Below are 16511 nucleotides of genomic sequence, written 5' to 3'. Positions count from 1 at the left end.
AAGAAGAAATTGTTTGTTTTATTTGAATGGAAATGAGAATGGGAAGAAACATCATGTCTTGAAAATAGGGATGATAGACCTGGATCCAGAAACCTACACATAAATTTCAACATTTTTCTGGCACTTCTCAATGGAGTCTAAGTTTTTGTGAAATTGGCAAATGGGGCGAGGGGGGGAATGTGCAGTCTTAATAGTTGCTGGGAATTATGGGAGTTTTTTTCCAAAAAGGGGGTGGGTGGGGAAACAGGAAAGAAATAAAACTAAAATGACAACCGATAAATAAATCTCTCTGTTTTGCCTCCGAGACGTATTTGTACCAATTCCCACACATACCCGTTTGCCACCTTCTCCTTTGTTTTATAAATCTGTTAATTAATAGTGTTTCTTCTTCTTTTAGTCGATCTGAAGCATGTTTTCTTGATTATATTAATAGCAAGTGATAATAGTGTAGATAGTATAGGTACTTTTTTTCTCTCCTGATATATTAGCTTGCCAATCACTATGGAAACTGGAAAATATTTACCGAGCTGAAACACTGATTAATACCTGCTGATTATTTTGACATTATAATGCTCCAATTTAAATGTAAAGAATTTCACCATGCAGCAAATTTTTCATCAAATTTTTCATCAAATGCTAAAAGGGGAAGGGAGGTGAGACACATTTTTTTTTTAGAATGGGTCCTGAAAAAAATAGGGGGAGAGTTCAAAAAAAAAAACCCCTGCAAACTTCATAACATATATCCCTACAAAAGTACATTTTAGATTTACATTTTATATATCAATTCATTATACTAATACTGTAAACTTTTACTTATAGAATTATAAGCCAATATATTGGTATGTGAACACTCTAACATGGGCACAATAGCAATAGCACTTAGACTTATATACCGCTTCACAGTGCTTTTACAGCCCCCTCTAAGCAGTTTACAGAGTCAGCCTCTTACCTCCAACAATCTGGCTCCTCATTTTACCCACCTTGAAAGGATGGAAGGCAGAGTCAACCTTGAGCCTGGTGAGGTTTGACCTGACAAATTGCAGTTAGCTGGCAGTCAGCAGAAGTATCCTGCAGTACTGCACTCTAACCACTGCGCCACCCTGGCTCCTAGCATACCAATGCATAACAATGCAATGCTAAACCAAGCCAATCCCAAACTACAACTAGTTCCCAACTGCAATTGAGCCCCAGATTTATGTTGCTAAACGAGGTAGTTATTATGTGAGTTTTGCCCCGTTTTACAAACTTTTTGTCACAACTGTTAAGCCAATCACTGCATTATTGTTAAATAAATCATGCGGTGTTTATGTGGATTTGGCTTCCCCCATTGACTTTGCTTATTGGAAGCTGGCTGGGAAGGTTACAAGTGGTGATCAAAGAAACGCAGGACAGTGACACTGTCATGTGTACATGCCAGTTGCCAAGTCATCGAATTTTGATCATAGGGATATTACAATGGTCTTAAGTGTAAAAATGAATCATAAGCCAATTTTTGCAATGCCGTTGTAACTCTGAACAGACACTAAACAAATAGTTGTAAGTTGAAGACTGACTGTTGATCTGAAGACATGAATCGGCTGGTAGTCTTCTTAAAATTCTCTCCCTTTGCTTGACAAATATATTCACCATGATTTTAGGAAGAATGGACTGGACTAGACTAGACTGGACTGGACTGGACTGGACTGGACTGGACTGGACTGGACTGGAATAGAATAGAATAGAACAGAACAGAACAGAACAGAACAGAATAGAATAGAATAGAATAGAATATAGAGCAGAATAGAACAGAATAGAATAGAATAGAATAGAAAATAAAACAGAATAGAATAGAAAATAGAACAGAACATAACAGAATAGATGTACACATATGTACGCATATAGTATGTATTGGTTTGATAAGAGGAAATTTGGTATAAATTCTAAATGATGATCATGAAAGGAATTTTAAAAACTTTGTTATGTATAAAAGCTTATAATATTAAAAAAAAATAGTTAAACTAAGACCAAAAAACAAAAAATAAAAATAAAATGATGATGGATGTTATTAAATAAATGATTGATAATGATAATAATGTAATATTTTTATTGACATGATAAAAGGGAAATTGGATATAAACTGTAAACAGTGATTAAGAAAGGAGGTCTAGAAACTTTGTTATTAAACATAATTAATTTTTTTTTATTTAGAAAGTGTCATAAAGATGTAATGTTGCTGGATGATATTGAGAATAGATAACAGAATGCCATTATGTGATTTTGCTTTAAATTTTGGAATATTTTATATAAAGGGTAATAAAAACAATCATAGTCATATGAAGATTGAGGTATGATGATAGTAATATATATATATAAATACATTTGATTGAAAACATATAACTTGATATGAATTGTAGGTGATGACTGTGGAAGGGATGCACGAAAGCTGTTTGTAACCAATTGACACAATCTTTATAATTTGTAATGGAAGATATTTTTGTTGTGTTTGTTGTGTTTTGTCTGTGTTTATTCAAAAATAAAAAAATATTTTAAAAAAGAAAATAGAACAGAACAGAATAGAAAATAGAATAGAACAGAACAATAGAATAGAATAGAATAGAATAGAACAGAACAATAGAATAGAATAGAACAATAGAATAGAATAGAATAGAACAGAACAATAGAATAGAATAGAACACAACAGAATAGAATAGAATAGAATAGAATAGAATAGAATAGAGTAACTGAGTTGGAAGGGACCTTGGAGGTTTTCTAGTCCAACACCCTGCTCAGACAGGAAACCCTATATCATTTCAGACAAATGGTTGTCCAACATCTTCTTAAAAAGTTTCAGTGTTGGAGCATTCACAACTTCTGGAGGCAAGTCATTCCACTGATTAATCTCAGGAAATTTCTCCTTAGTTTTGAGTTGCTTCTGTCCTTCATTAGTTTTCATCCAATATTTCTTGTCCTGCCTTCAGGTGCTTTGGGGGATAGCTTGACTCTCTCTTCATTGTGGCAACTCCTGAGATATTGGAACATTTCTATCATGTCACTCCCTAGTCCATCTTTTCATTAAACTAGACATAATAACAGAGTAACAGAGTTCTAAGGGACATTGGCGGTCTTCTAGTCCAACCCTTCACAACCAGGATACTCTATACTATTTCAGAGAAATGGCTGTCCAATCTTGTCTTAGAAACCTCCAATGATGTAGCATCCACAATTTCTGAAGGCATGCCGTTGTAACTGTCAGGAAATTTCTTCTTAGTTCTGGGTTGATTCTCAGCTTGATTAGTTACCGTCCATTGTTTCTTGTCCTGCCTACAGAAGCTTTGGAGAGTAGGTTGACTCCTTCCCACTGCCTATCAAGTGGTCTTTCCTTCTCCTCTTTTCTGCGTCTTTGACTGTGAAAATGTAGCCCAACTCAAAGTAATGCTGTTCTCGCTACAGAATCACCCGAAGCACTGTGTATTAGTCTCAGTCTTGATTTGAACGTTCCTTGCTTGGCAACCAAATTGCAGGCTGTCGCAACAGATTAGTATATCAATAATCTGGTTATTGAAATAAGAAATGAAGAAGATGAACTATGCCTCCTTTATCCCACTGAATCACCTAGGCTCAAACACTGTACAAAATCCACCCGGTAATGGAATTCATGTGGCAAACAGCAACTTGGATAGGAAAATAATTATTTGCTTTCTTGCACTAGGATTTGAGGAGCTGCTTTATCTTACATTACAATCTTTGATGTTCCTAATCCATGACTTGGCGTACTGTCATAGATTAAGGTATTTAAATGAAAGTTGAGTTGAAATATACAACCCACTCCACAATTTCTCAAAAATAGCTCACCATAAAGATCCCAATTTGCTTCGGATATTTTTGGGGAGACGATAATAAATGTTGACAAGCTAGTAACCTTCGAGTGTTGGAGCATTCAATAGGTGAACTCCCTCTTCTTTGTGGCAACCCCTGAGATATTGGAAGACTGCTATCATGTCTCCTCTAGTCCTTCTTTTCATTAAACTAGACATTCCCAATTCCAGCAACTGTTTTTGTTATGTTTAATCATCTTTGTTGCTCTTCTCTGCACTCTTTCTAGTCTCAACAGCTGGATGTAGTATTCCAAATGTGGTCCTATAAAGGCATTATCACGTGATGGTGAGGGAAGCTGCTTGCAGATCTGGACCAGAAGAAGGTGGTCTAGACCAGGGGTATCAAACTCAACTTCATTAAGGGCTGCATCAGGGTTGTGTTTCCATGTGCTCCATTTTCAGCTGCAACGGCCTCCTGCAACTTTTGAAACATCTTACTCCTTGATGAGGTTGGCCTTCACTCTACTGAACTTTCTGAAAAGAGTTAAGGCCTGGTCCGTCAATTAGCAAGGAGAAACAATTGTAGTAGAGCCGAGGTGGCGCAGTGGTTAGGGTGCAGTACTGCAGGCCACTTTAGCTGACTGTGATCTGCCGTTCAGTGGTTCAAATCTCACCGGCTCAAGGTCAACTCAGCCTTCCATCCTTCGGAGGTGGGTAAAATGAGGACCCGGACTGTGGGGGCAAGTTGCTGACTCAATTTGCTAAAAAAATTTGTAAACCACTTAGAGAGGGCTGAAAGCCCTATGAAGCGGTATATAAGTCAAATAAATAAAATAAATAAATAAATAGTAGGCAACTCTGGGGGTGCTTGATGGCTTGTGAGTCTGTTTATGGCCTGTTTCTGTTGCTTCCCGCCCCCTCTGGGAGGAGGGTTCAAAGTATTTCTAGCAGGACTTCCAGATTCTGTAACAGTTTTGTTCCCTATGCCATCCATCTGATAAACTCTCAAGCTTTGTTTTTCTCGAAAAATTGAAATTGAAATTTAATACATTTGTATGCCGCCCAATCCTGTAGGACTCTGGGCGGCTTACAGAGACAAGATAAAAAAGTTAAAAATTAAGAATAAAAAAATACAGTTTTTAAAATAACACACCATCCATTCTGTCTAGGTGGGGCTGGACATTGATCAACAGCCCCAGGCCTGCCGGAACAGCCAGGTTTTGGTGGCTTTTCGGAAGGCCAAGAGGGTGGAAAGGGTCCGGATCTCTACGGGTAGATCGTTCCACAGGGCAGCTACAGAGAAGGTATTGTTCGGCCGATGGCACCCGGAGGAGGCCCAACCTGTGAGATCTTGTTGGTCGTTGGGAGGTATGTGGCAGGAGGCGGTCTCTCAGATATGTACATGTATACATCCGAACTAAACTGTATTGTTGTTTCTCTGGGTCATATAATATATGTGTGTAGGTGGGCATAAGCATAATTTTTGCTCATCTTTATGTAGTGTATATTGGAGATGGTGACTCCAATATACACTACATACTTTGAGAGCTGCATGCAACAAAATTTCATTTTAATGTATGCCGATTAATATACATTCAAAATGATAATAAAGTTATTCTAAGTCTAAGTCTTTGAACTTTATAAGTATGTTAAGAGCACCATTTCCTGGTTATATTGACAACCACGGTTATAATTTTTCTCAGCTGACATGTACATTTGTATTGTGTTTCTATTTCTTTTAACTGATTTTATGTTTATTTTTAACTGCCCAGAATCACTTGTCTGATGAGTTGGGTGCTATAGAAATTGAATAAATAAATATCATCTTCTTTTAATGACCCCATAATCCCTTACAGAGTGGATTCCAGGTAACTGAATGGAGCTGAGTGTTTATTGCCTGGATGCCTTTCCTGTCACCAATGCGGAGTTCTATTCAGCAGATATATTCTCATCATGCCCAGAGAGCAGTGGTGGGTTTCAATTTTTTTTAGAACCTCTTCTGTAGGTGTGGCCTGCTGTGTGGGAGTGGCTTGCTGGCCATGTGACCAGGTGGGAGTGGCTTGCTGGCCATGTGACTGAGTGGGAGTGGCTTGGCAATCATGTGACTGGGTGGGCGTGGCCAACTTGTAAAATGTGGTGAAACTCACTTAACAACGCTCTTGCTTAACAACCAAAATGTTGCCTCAGAAACTCTGGCATTTGAAGTGCGCAAGTCTTAAAGCTGTCAGGTTACAAGACCCTTGCACTCCTAACCCTTTAGAAAAAAACCCCAGGGGTGTTCAAACTTGACAGCTTTAAGGCTTGTGGACTTCAACTCCCAGAATTCCTCCTCTCGCTCTTCATCTTGATGATGTGTGGATGGGTGGTGGGTGGGGAGGGAGCTGGAACCGGTTCTAAATGGCACTGTAGATTTGTGGAACCTCTTCTATAGAAGAGGTTAGAACTGGCAGGAACCCACCTCTGCCAGAGAGAGAAATATCTGCCACTACCTAGGATTGAACTCACTGCCGCCTGATTGTGAGGTGAGAGCTGCACCTCTAGGCCACTGTACCAGTCCAAATAAATAAATAAATATCCATGACAACTAATCTCATCACCCTCCTGCCTGTCCACATTTCCCACTTGAAAAAGACCAATACAGATAGTCCTTGATTTACCACTAAGTGACCATTCGAAATTACAATGTCACTGAGAAAAGTAACTTATGTCCGTTTTTCACACTTAACGGCCATTGCGGCATCCCCATGGACACGTGATCAAAATTCAGATGCTTGGCAACTGACTCATATTTATGACAATTGCAGTGCCTTGAGGTCATGTGATCACCTTCTGATGAGCAAAGTCAATGGGGAATCCACATTCACCAACAACCCTTAGGTTACTAACTTAACAACCGCCGTGATTCACTTAATAACTGTGGCAGGGAAAGTCATAAAATGGGGCAAAAATTACTTAACTGCTATCTCATTTAGCAGCGGAAATTTGGGGCTCAATTTTGGTCTTAAGTCAAGGACTACCTATAGTTGATTTTCTTTTTTTCTTCTGAAGTTTACTTTTATAGAATCATTTCTAAACAATATTTGGGAAGTTTTTGCACCTGTTATCCAAAGAAAATGTTAACCAATTTCATTTTTCTTTTGTTCATTTTGACAATCACCAATCAACTGTTTTTTACTCTTGCCTGCTTAAGTATGTTTTTCACCCCCTCAGGTCACAAAAGCACATTATAAAACAATGCATAAAAGACATTTATTATAAAGAGCATTTGAAATTAAAATAATTGCTGAGCAGCTTCTTGAAATGTGGACAGTACGCCACAGTAAAGATATATTTTATTTTTAACTTTAAAAAATTATTGAGTTACAAGTGAATGCCTTATGGCCATTAACTTCCCTCCTTGAGCATCCATAAATATAAAATATGCAATTTAATAAAATTAATTTAGCCGTTTATTGCAAACATTTCCTTGGTGCCTAATGGGTTTGTTTTCTCCTTATGGCAACACTGCATAAAATGTAACGGTGTTAATATTTTCTTCATATTTGCTGCACTTCTTTCCTATGAAATTGCATAGGTGGTCTATATTTCGTTTGGATTAGCGAGGATAGTTCTTAGTTAGAAGGGGTAATAACACATAGTAACTGTAATGGGCTGTGAGAATAACCTTGAGAAAGAGAAAGAAGAGACATAACCAAGACAATGGAAAGATAAGAGAAATTGCAGGAATGTAATTCGAGAAAGTGTTCTCAAATTTCCCTCCCCCTCTATTTTCCTTGGCTCTAAAGGCAGGGAGGGGAAGGGCACATTCAAGCATGATAAAGTTTACCGGAACATTTCCTCATATTCCATCCTTTATAAATATGTGGAACAGTTCCAAACAACTTTAGAACCACTTTTCAGACAAAGTTGCTCAAATTAATTTTCCCCTTGTCAACATTCCTCCTGACAAGCTCTTAATGCAAAACTTTAACAAGTACATCGTATCGGGAAAGTTGATGGCAAAACCAGGTCTAACTAGTTAGGAATTAGTTAGACTAATTCCCGTGCAATCCACATAGCTAAAGTTCATGTCCCCCCCCCCCGCTATTCCATGTCACATTGTCTAATGGAGACTTTAGGCATTGTTGTATTGTTATGAGAAGTCTTTTTTGGTTCCACCACAAAACCGCGATAGACAAAAGCGCGCTCGACGAAAGCGCGTACGTGATGTCATCACAGCGCGACGAAAACATCGCGCTGTGAGCGGTCAATTTAAAATTAAAGCGAAAACCTTACCCTAACCCCCCCAAACCTAACCCTAAACCTAACCCTAAACCTAACCCTAAACCTAACCCTAAACCTAACCCTTAACCTAACGCTAACCCTTAACCTAACGCTAACCCTAACCCTAACGCTTAACGTAATCCTAAACCTAACACTAACCCTTAACCTAACCCTAACCCTAAACCTAAACCTAACCCTTACCTTTATGTGAATCGGCTTGCTTTAATTTTATTTTAAGTTTAATTTAATTTATTTTTAATTTTTTTCGTCGCGCTGCTGATGACGTCAGGTACGCGCTTTCGTCGAGCATGCTTTTGTCTACCGCGGTTTTGACGGGTCATGGTCTTTTTTTGGCTCTGGTGAATACCTGACGGGATGTCCTTGGTTCCTATAGCTGGCATCTTGATATCTGGAGTATTGTTCTATCTACACCTTCCTTCCCTCTGTAGTCTGTTGGCAAGCTGAGAAGCAAAAATAGTTGTAACAGCAGAAATGCAATTTGAAGTTTAACACCTCTTGTTTATTTCACTTATTTTAACATGGAACATTGGAAGAGAGATGATCTTCTTGCAGTTCTTGTTCCTACCTTAGAGATCTAGCACTCTCTAAATGTCTTAGATTATAATTTCCATCATTCTGGCCCGTCTAGTTGAGAACTATTTGCCATCTAATGAAACTAAAAAAGCCGATTTGGTAAATCGATCATGTTAAATGGGGGAATTTAACATATCTAGAATGCTGTAGACTAAATACAATATAATACAATACAATATTCTTTTATTGGCCAAGTGTGATTGGACACACAAGGAATGTTTCTCCAATGCATAAGCTCTCAGTGTACATACAAACAACAAACAACAAAGCAATATAATCATAAGATACCAATAGTAGAAGGTAATAGGAAAGATGAGAAGGATAATATTAATACAACCCTAATGCATCAGTAAATATTCTTAGGCATAAGGCAGTGCTGAGATACAAAACTGTACTACATAGTCTCAAATTTGATAAACTCATATTAAAATGGATTAGGAAAGAAGGAAAGTTAGCTTGCCACAAATTTTTTTTCTAGGGGGTGTAATTTGTACTCTCCAGTCTCTTTTAATTGATAGCAGCAACAGTGGATTTTTCATTGAATATTTTTCCTTGATGCATGCTTTATTTAATTCCCACCTTTTTGGCCTTCTGCTTGGTAATGGGGATAACTTGTGGCTTGAAATGAGTTCTGAGTTCATAATTTGGAACAAGAGTATCACGTGTTTAAAGAAGCAAATTTCCTAAAGAATAATTAATCCATTACAACTATGAGTAATCAAATCTTAGATTACTAACTGAAGAATATGCACTTTTTGGCAGGTATCCTTCCCTATCAAGGAATACATTTGGATTAACAATTAAATCTTTGAAAATGGAGTTTTGGCTATAGCTGTCACTTAGTGGAAGTCAGATCAACCCATCAGCATGCAGGATGCACATCCCCACCCAACATATTGTTGAGATGTGGGAGGGTATGCGCATCAGCCCTTCTGCCACCTACACTTAATCCATCAACTCCTTGGTAGTGTAGTTATGTATCAATGTCTATGCAGTTGCAGACAAATCTAAAACTTTGGGCAGAAGCCACACCCATAAACTCCAAGAATTAAACCTTGGATCTGACATGAAGGTTCACCTCTTTCCTTCTGCCTTTATTCAGAAGATCCTATGATGAAATATGCAGCTTCTCCAGGTGTTGAACAGAAACTCCATGTTTCTTGGCCAAAAAAGTCAATGTAATTATAAGTTGCATTAATAGAGGGATACAATCAAGAGCAAGTGAGGTAGTAATACCACTCTATAAAGCCCTAGTAAGACCACACCAAGAATACTGAATCCAGTTTTGGTCACCACACTATAAAAAGATGTTGAGACTCTAGGAAAAGGTGCAGAGAAGAGCAACCAGGATGATTAGGGGATTGGAAACTAAAACATATGAATAACGGTTACAGGTACTGGGCATGGCTAGTCTAGTGAAGAGAAGGACCAGGGGAGAGATGTGATAGCAGCATTCCAATATTTGAGGGGCTGCCACAGAGAGGAAGGGGTCAAGCTATTTTCCAAAGCACCTGAAATCCAGACAAGGATGGAAACTGACCAAGGAGAGATTCAACCTAGAAACAAGGAAGAATTTTCTGACAGTGAGAACAATCATCCAATGGAACAGAAGTTGCCTTCAGAAGATGTGGGGGCTTCATCATTTGAGACTTTCCAAAAGAGATTTGACTGCCGTTTGTTAGAAATGGTGTAGGTTCTTTTGCTTGAGCAGGGGGTTGGACTAGATGACCTATAAGGTCCCTTCCAACTCTGTTAATCTGTTAAATGTGTTAAATCTTCATGAGATCTTCTGAATGTTGTTGTTGTTTTTTAATTTCAACCCCAGTCTGACTGTCCTTATGTAGGCTGACTATTAGTTCCAAGAAAATCAGCTTTCTATGCCTATTTATCCCTGCTCAGTGTTAGTCCAATTGATTACTGATTCTGCTTTATAGTGGTCCTATTTTTTTTTAATAGCTCTTTTATCTTGAGTGTTGAATGGCTCCACAGTTTCTCATTTCTGGTTTACCTCAGACATACAACTTTATGGTAGCAATGTTAGAGGGGGAAATGTTAGGAGTTGGAAAAGTTTAGAATTGCAAATAATCTTCTTTCCCACTGTGGCTGTGCTAACAATTCCACGGACTTCTTGCATAATATATCCAACATAATTCTGGCTAGATCAAGTTCTAAGAACTGAGCTACCACAAAGAGTTTGTAATTGCCTAGGGGAAATTTCAACTGGCAGGCAGCTTCCTAAATTGACTTAAGCTTTGGAAGTAAAAGAGGAAGATTGGGCCCGATGGCTGCAATGGGCAAACTGAAATTCATTTAATTTGTAACTTGCCATTTTATCCTATAAACTCAGATACTTATTAGCACTGTAAATATGCCTTTTTCTTACTGGCTGGCTGACAGCTCGCATGTTTTCTACGTTGTCTTCTTAAACATTTATGAGGGTTCATGAATATGCAACATTCTCAGTCTAATGCCTGCAAAGTGGTTGCAAGTACAAATGCTATGTTAATATTTCATAGGGCAATGGAAGCAAATCAACTATCATAAATTTTGAACAAATATGTTGCTTCATTAATAACTAATGAGCCAGTTGCAAAGGAGCTTGTGATTTGGCATTTAATATCAAAAGTGGGTGTTTAAAAAGTGCTTATGTGGTGGAATGCTCACTCCTTCTAAAAGGAATTGCACGGGGTGGGAAGGACAGGAGGGAGGGGGGAATGAGAAATCAGCAAATGATATTATTTTCTTATATTAAAGCTTCCAAAGATGCATGTTCTTTCTCAAAGCACACGGGGGTGGGTGGGGGGAACTTATTGCTGAATGTATGTAACAACTTTCATTCTCAAGTAGTTTCCACTTGCACACTGTAATTTACAACCTTCATGACTTTTTTGAACTAGGTCTACAGGTTATAGGAAAGTCACAAGATCAAAGTATAATTTGCACACAAATGTGGGAATGTAAAACACCCTTGGAATGATATGTGCAGCAACAATAATCCAAGAATTGTGACACCCTCGTGGCTCCACTAGCTTCCTCTTCAAGAGCTGGATTTAGAAGGTCCTAAAGGTAAACATAAAGGTAAATGGGGACATAGGGGCTCAGTGGCTAAGACACTGAGCTTATCGATCAGAAATGTCGACAGTTCGGTGGTTCGATTCCCTAGTGCCACGTAATGGAGTGAACTCCCATTACTTCTCCCAGCTTCTGCCAACCTAGCAGTTCGAAAGCGTGTAAAAATACAAGTAGAAAAATAGGGACCACTTTTGGTGGGAAGGTAACAGCGTTCCGTGTGCCTTCAGCATTTAGTCATGCCGGCCACATGATCACGGAGATGTTTTCGGACAGCGCTGGCTCTTTGGCTTTGAAATGGAGATTCCCCCTAGAGTTGAGAATGACTAGAACATATGTGCGAGGGGAACCTATACCTTTTAAAGGTAAACTGCTATCAGTGGTCCTAGCAGACAGCATTATGTGGTCATCCCCTTTTCTGGGCTTGGAAGATGAGAAGGATGATGCCCGCTTAATCCTTAAGTGGGAAGATCTTCAGGGAATACCAAAGCTTTAGTCTAGACTGAGAAATCAGAGAACATCCCATGAGAAGGACATGGCAAATATTTTTTACGAATCTGGCATGAAAATAACACTGATGTTGTTTTAGGGATTGCATTCATCTCAAGGACATACTGTATGTACCTCTACCACATCACGCACATGCTCTGATTCTCATGGTTGCGTTATGATGCTTTATAAGAGCTGTGCTGGTGCAGTAGTTAGAATGCAGTATTGGAGGCTAATTCTGCTGACTGCCAATTGCCAGCAGTTTGGTAGTTCGAATTCCAGTGCTTGCCAGAACCCACCCCTGCTCCCCTAGTCCTTCTTTTCATCAAACTAGACACACCCAGTTCCTGCAACTGTTTTTCATATGTTTTAGCCTCCAGTCCCTTAATCATTTTTGTTGCTCTTCTCTGCACTCTTTCTAGAGTCTCCAACATCTTTTTTACATTGTGGCGACCAAAACTGGATGCAGTATTCCAAGTGTGGCCTTACCAAGGCATTATAAAGTGGTATACTTCACGTGATCTTGATTCTCTTCCTCTGTTTATGCAGCCTGGTTATCCATGTAAAGCCTTCTTCCTGTATTCACCAAGCCCACACCTGGTCAAATCACACCATGTTGGATAGTAAATCTGCTTGTGTTTGTACATTTAACATTTGTTAAATGTAAGTAGAATTCTGTTTCGGTGTTTCTATAGAGCTCTGTAGAATCTGCAAACGCAGACTCTAAAGCTGGATGTGTGATCCCAAGAGGGTTTTACTCTCATTCAGACAAATGAGATCGGAATAGACCTTACCGCTAAATCTATTGGTTTATTGAAGTTAAATAAAGTGTAAATGTTTTAAATGTTTCTCTCCCTCTGGCTTGAATAAAATAAAAGCACATAAGTGGGAATGTCTCTGGCTATCATGTCAAGGCAAAATCTGTAACATTTCAAGTGCTTTTTTTTAAAAGGGGGGGGGGCAGAACAGTTGAGATGACAAGAAAAATGAGAGCCAGTTTGGTCTAGTGGTTAAGGCACCAGGCTAGAAAGCAGGAGACCGTGAATTCGAGTTCTGCTTTAGCCAGAGAGAGTCTGTTGGATGACTTTGGACCAGTCATTCTTCTCCGTCCAACCCACCTCGCAGGATTGTTATTGTGGGGAAAATAGGAGGAGGAAGGTGTGTTGGATATGTATGCCACCTTGAATTAATTTTTTTGCAATATCAATTGTTTTTGAAAAGTATACTGTTCTGACCCCCTCCTCCATCCAGTAACGAATGCTGAGACAAGCTTAACTGGAATGTACTTTATTAGCAAGAAACCAAAACCTCGGTGGCTGAAAGCCAAGCATAACAAACCGATAAGGATCTTGGCAGCAACTCAGACAAGCCTTGGCAGCAATCCAGCCTGCCAAGCTAGTTACAAAAGTTATCCAACTTTTAGTCAATGCGTTGACTTCTGCAAGAGGGGTGTGTGCACAAGCAGTCTTTTTATAGTCTGGAGAGGAGCCTAATGACCATCAGCTGAGTGCAATTACCTCCTGTACTTGTGCAACTGTTCCTGACGCCTATTAGCTCTTCAGTGCCAGGCATCCAGGAACAACTCACTACTTGTGTCGGGAACACTCTCCCTTGTCTCCTCCCCACTGGTCCAAGGCTCAGGCAGCTCCTGGCGGCCAACCAGCCTCTCTGCGCCCTGCTCGGAGTTGGAACCCTGTCCAGGGTCCTTCACATCCTCCAGAGCTGACTCATAGGGCCCCTCGCTGTCGGAGTCTGGTGGCAGCTCCAACGGCTCCTGCTGGGCCACAACATATGCTGTCCTCCATTGTGATATCAATTAAATAACCATCCACTTCTACATTGAACAGTGTGTTTTCTATATGTCCTAAGTTTTAAAATATAAACATCATAATCATTATAGTCATGTGCATGTAAACATATATGCGATAATATCAATTGTTATTGAAAAGTATATTCTTCCATTATGATATCAATTATATAACCATCAAAATATTTACATAATCTAGTATTCTATTTTTTATAATAGAATGAGTATATTTGAGCTTGCAGAAGACTGAAATGAAAAAAAATTCTACCTCCCTGGATCCATAGGGGCAAATTCTCTGCAAATAAGGAGCCCCATGAAATCTTCCCACCAGTAGATACTCTTTAATATATTTTTCAGTGAGGTAGAACTTCTTCAGTTCTTTGGTTTAACTAGTCAACTGAGGTGGTGAGAGAGAGATATGGCTGTATCGTGAGGGGTTGCCAAGGAGTGACAGACCTTTCTGAAGGCCATTGGTTTTGTGGAGCCACTTCAATTCATTTTTGGGGGTTCCTTGCTGCTCTCTGAGCTTGGTTGTTTTCTTGCAGATGTAAGAAGTTATCACCCAGCCCTCTCCCCCCAAAAATGAAATATCCTAGGAAATATTGAAAAGGCAGAATATTTCTCTGGATGTGAAAAGTAAGAAACATGTTTTAAAAGACAGAATAGCTGCCTGCAGCATCCTGCCCATCCCTACTTTGTCAATGGGCCATTAAGAAGGCCAAGGTAGTCCCTTTACATAATAAAGACTTCTCCACTTCAGCTACAGAGGGATAGGATTAAGGCATGATAATATTGGCCCTTTTACCCAACTCGCCACATGACATCTGAGAACTCAAGCAAACCTGGATTCAAAACGCAGCCTAGAGAGTTGCCCCTGCATGGGCCCATGGGAGTCTGACAACCAATCAAAATACAAGCTCAAGATCAAAGCCCAGAGAGGGCATAAAACCAGGGACTCAGCTTCTCTTCCTTCCTTGCTTTGCCTTCTCTTCTCTTCTCCATCAACATTGAAGCATGTGATCACCTTTTCTGTTCAGGACTCAAGCCATGTGGTCCTGTCCACCATTAAAACCATCTTTCCAAGCAGCCTCCATGTCGTCAGTGTCTTTTTCCCCACTTCGAACCGAACCCAGAAGGACAGTTTTTCCAACACAGGCATTTCATGGCCCAAAGTAGGTAACATTATCAGTGCACCATCATTGTACGTTGTGCAATGCCCAAGTTCAAACAGCACTAAGAAACTCTCATTTCAACCCTGATATCAATTCATTTTTCATCCAGCATTGCTACTGGAGTATGTGGAAATATCAGCATGGGGAACGCTTAGGGATACTGGGAGTTGGGGAAATATGTCCTTGTCAATTTTCCTGGAAGCTCTCAGCAAATTTTTAGTAGCAGAAAATCTCCTCTCGTGTCAGAGATATAGCAAGAGGACACTATTTCAGTTCTGCACATTTCCAGAAGGTGGCGCTGGGGAACTATTGCTCTTCCCATGGCAACAATGGATTTATATTCTCCGAGGCTTGTTTGGTTCTTCAAAAAGAGTTTCATGTGAAAATTCCAGAGTTTTTCTTTTTTTTGGGGGGGGGGGCTGTTTCCTTCTGTTAGGAAACAACAAAAACCACAAAGAGAAACCCTCCCAAGTATTTCCTCATACATTTTTAAATCACGCCCCCCCCCCTTAAAAACACATTAAATCCCATGCAACAATAGGATTTGTAAGAATACAATTGGCTCATGGTAAAGAAATGTGTCAAAAATCTGGTTTCTCCCCCCCCCCAATCTTTCTGAAACTATCTTAGTCCAATGTAATTTCCCTTAAATGTATGATTACTTTGAGATTAAATTATAACTGATTTTGATGTTTGAAAGCTATTCTCTTAATTACAATGAAACAGAGAGAAATGTCTCTCAGATGTCCTGATTTTGATGCTTTGGTCCCCCCCTCCCTTTTTAAGCATTCATAGTAGAGAGTTTCTCTTTCAGTCTTGTAGAAATATCACCCAGAGAAGGCTCCTGAACTTCTGTTAAATTTTAAATGCCTATTCTTCAGCATCAGAGATTTACCAGGGAATTGTTGTGATTATTATTGTTATGTATTGAATATGTTAGTTGTGTTAAGCCCTGCTAAAGTGAAACTAACCTTTAGGTGACCCTAATTGTTAACTTCAACTGTTTTTTTTGGGGGGGGGACATTCATATTTGGGGGGGGGGGCTTTTTCAAGTATTATGATTGGTTAAGGCCCAGTGGGCCCAGAGTATAAATTACAGGGATGTTTTTTGTATCTGTCATGTTTCCCGAAAATAAGTCAGGGTCTTATTTTCTTTTGACACCTCCCCTTGAAATAAGCACTTGGCCTTATTTTTAGGGGAGGTCTTATTATTTTTGAGGTGCAGAAGGAGGCGAGTGTGATCACCTCATGGTTGCTGCTGTGTTGCAATATTTCCGGGGAGGGCTTATTTTTGGGGAAACAAGGTATGCTAGTCTGTTCTTG

Source organism: Thamnophis sirtalis, unplaced genomic scaffold (genome assembly GCF_051295495.1).
Source record: "Thamnophis sirtalis isolate CommonGarterSnake01/CBP01778 unplaced genomic scaffold, rThaSir2_p1.2 scaffold_5, whole genome shotgun sequence".
NCBI classification, from domain to species: Eukaryota; Metazoa; Chordata; class Lepidosauria; order Squamata; family Natricidae; genus Thamnophis; species Thamnophis sirtalis.
The sequence above is the reverse complement of the archived record's forward strand: the minus strand, read 5'-3'. Positions refer to the sequence as shown.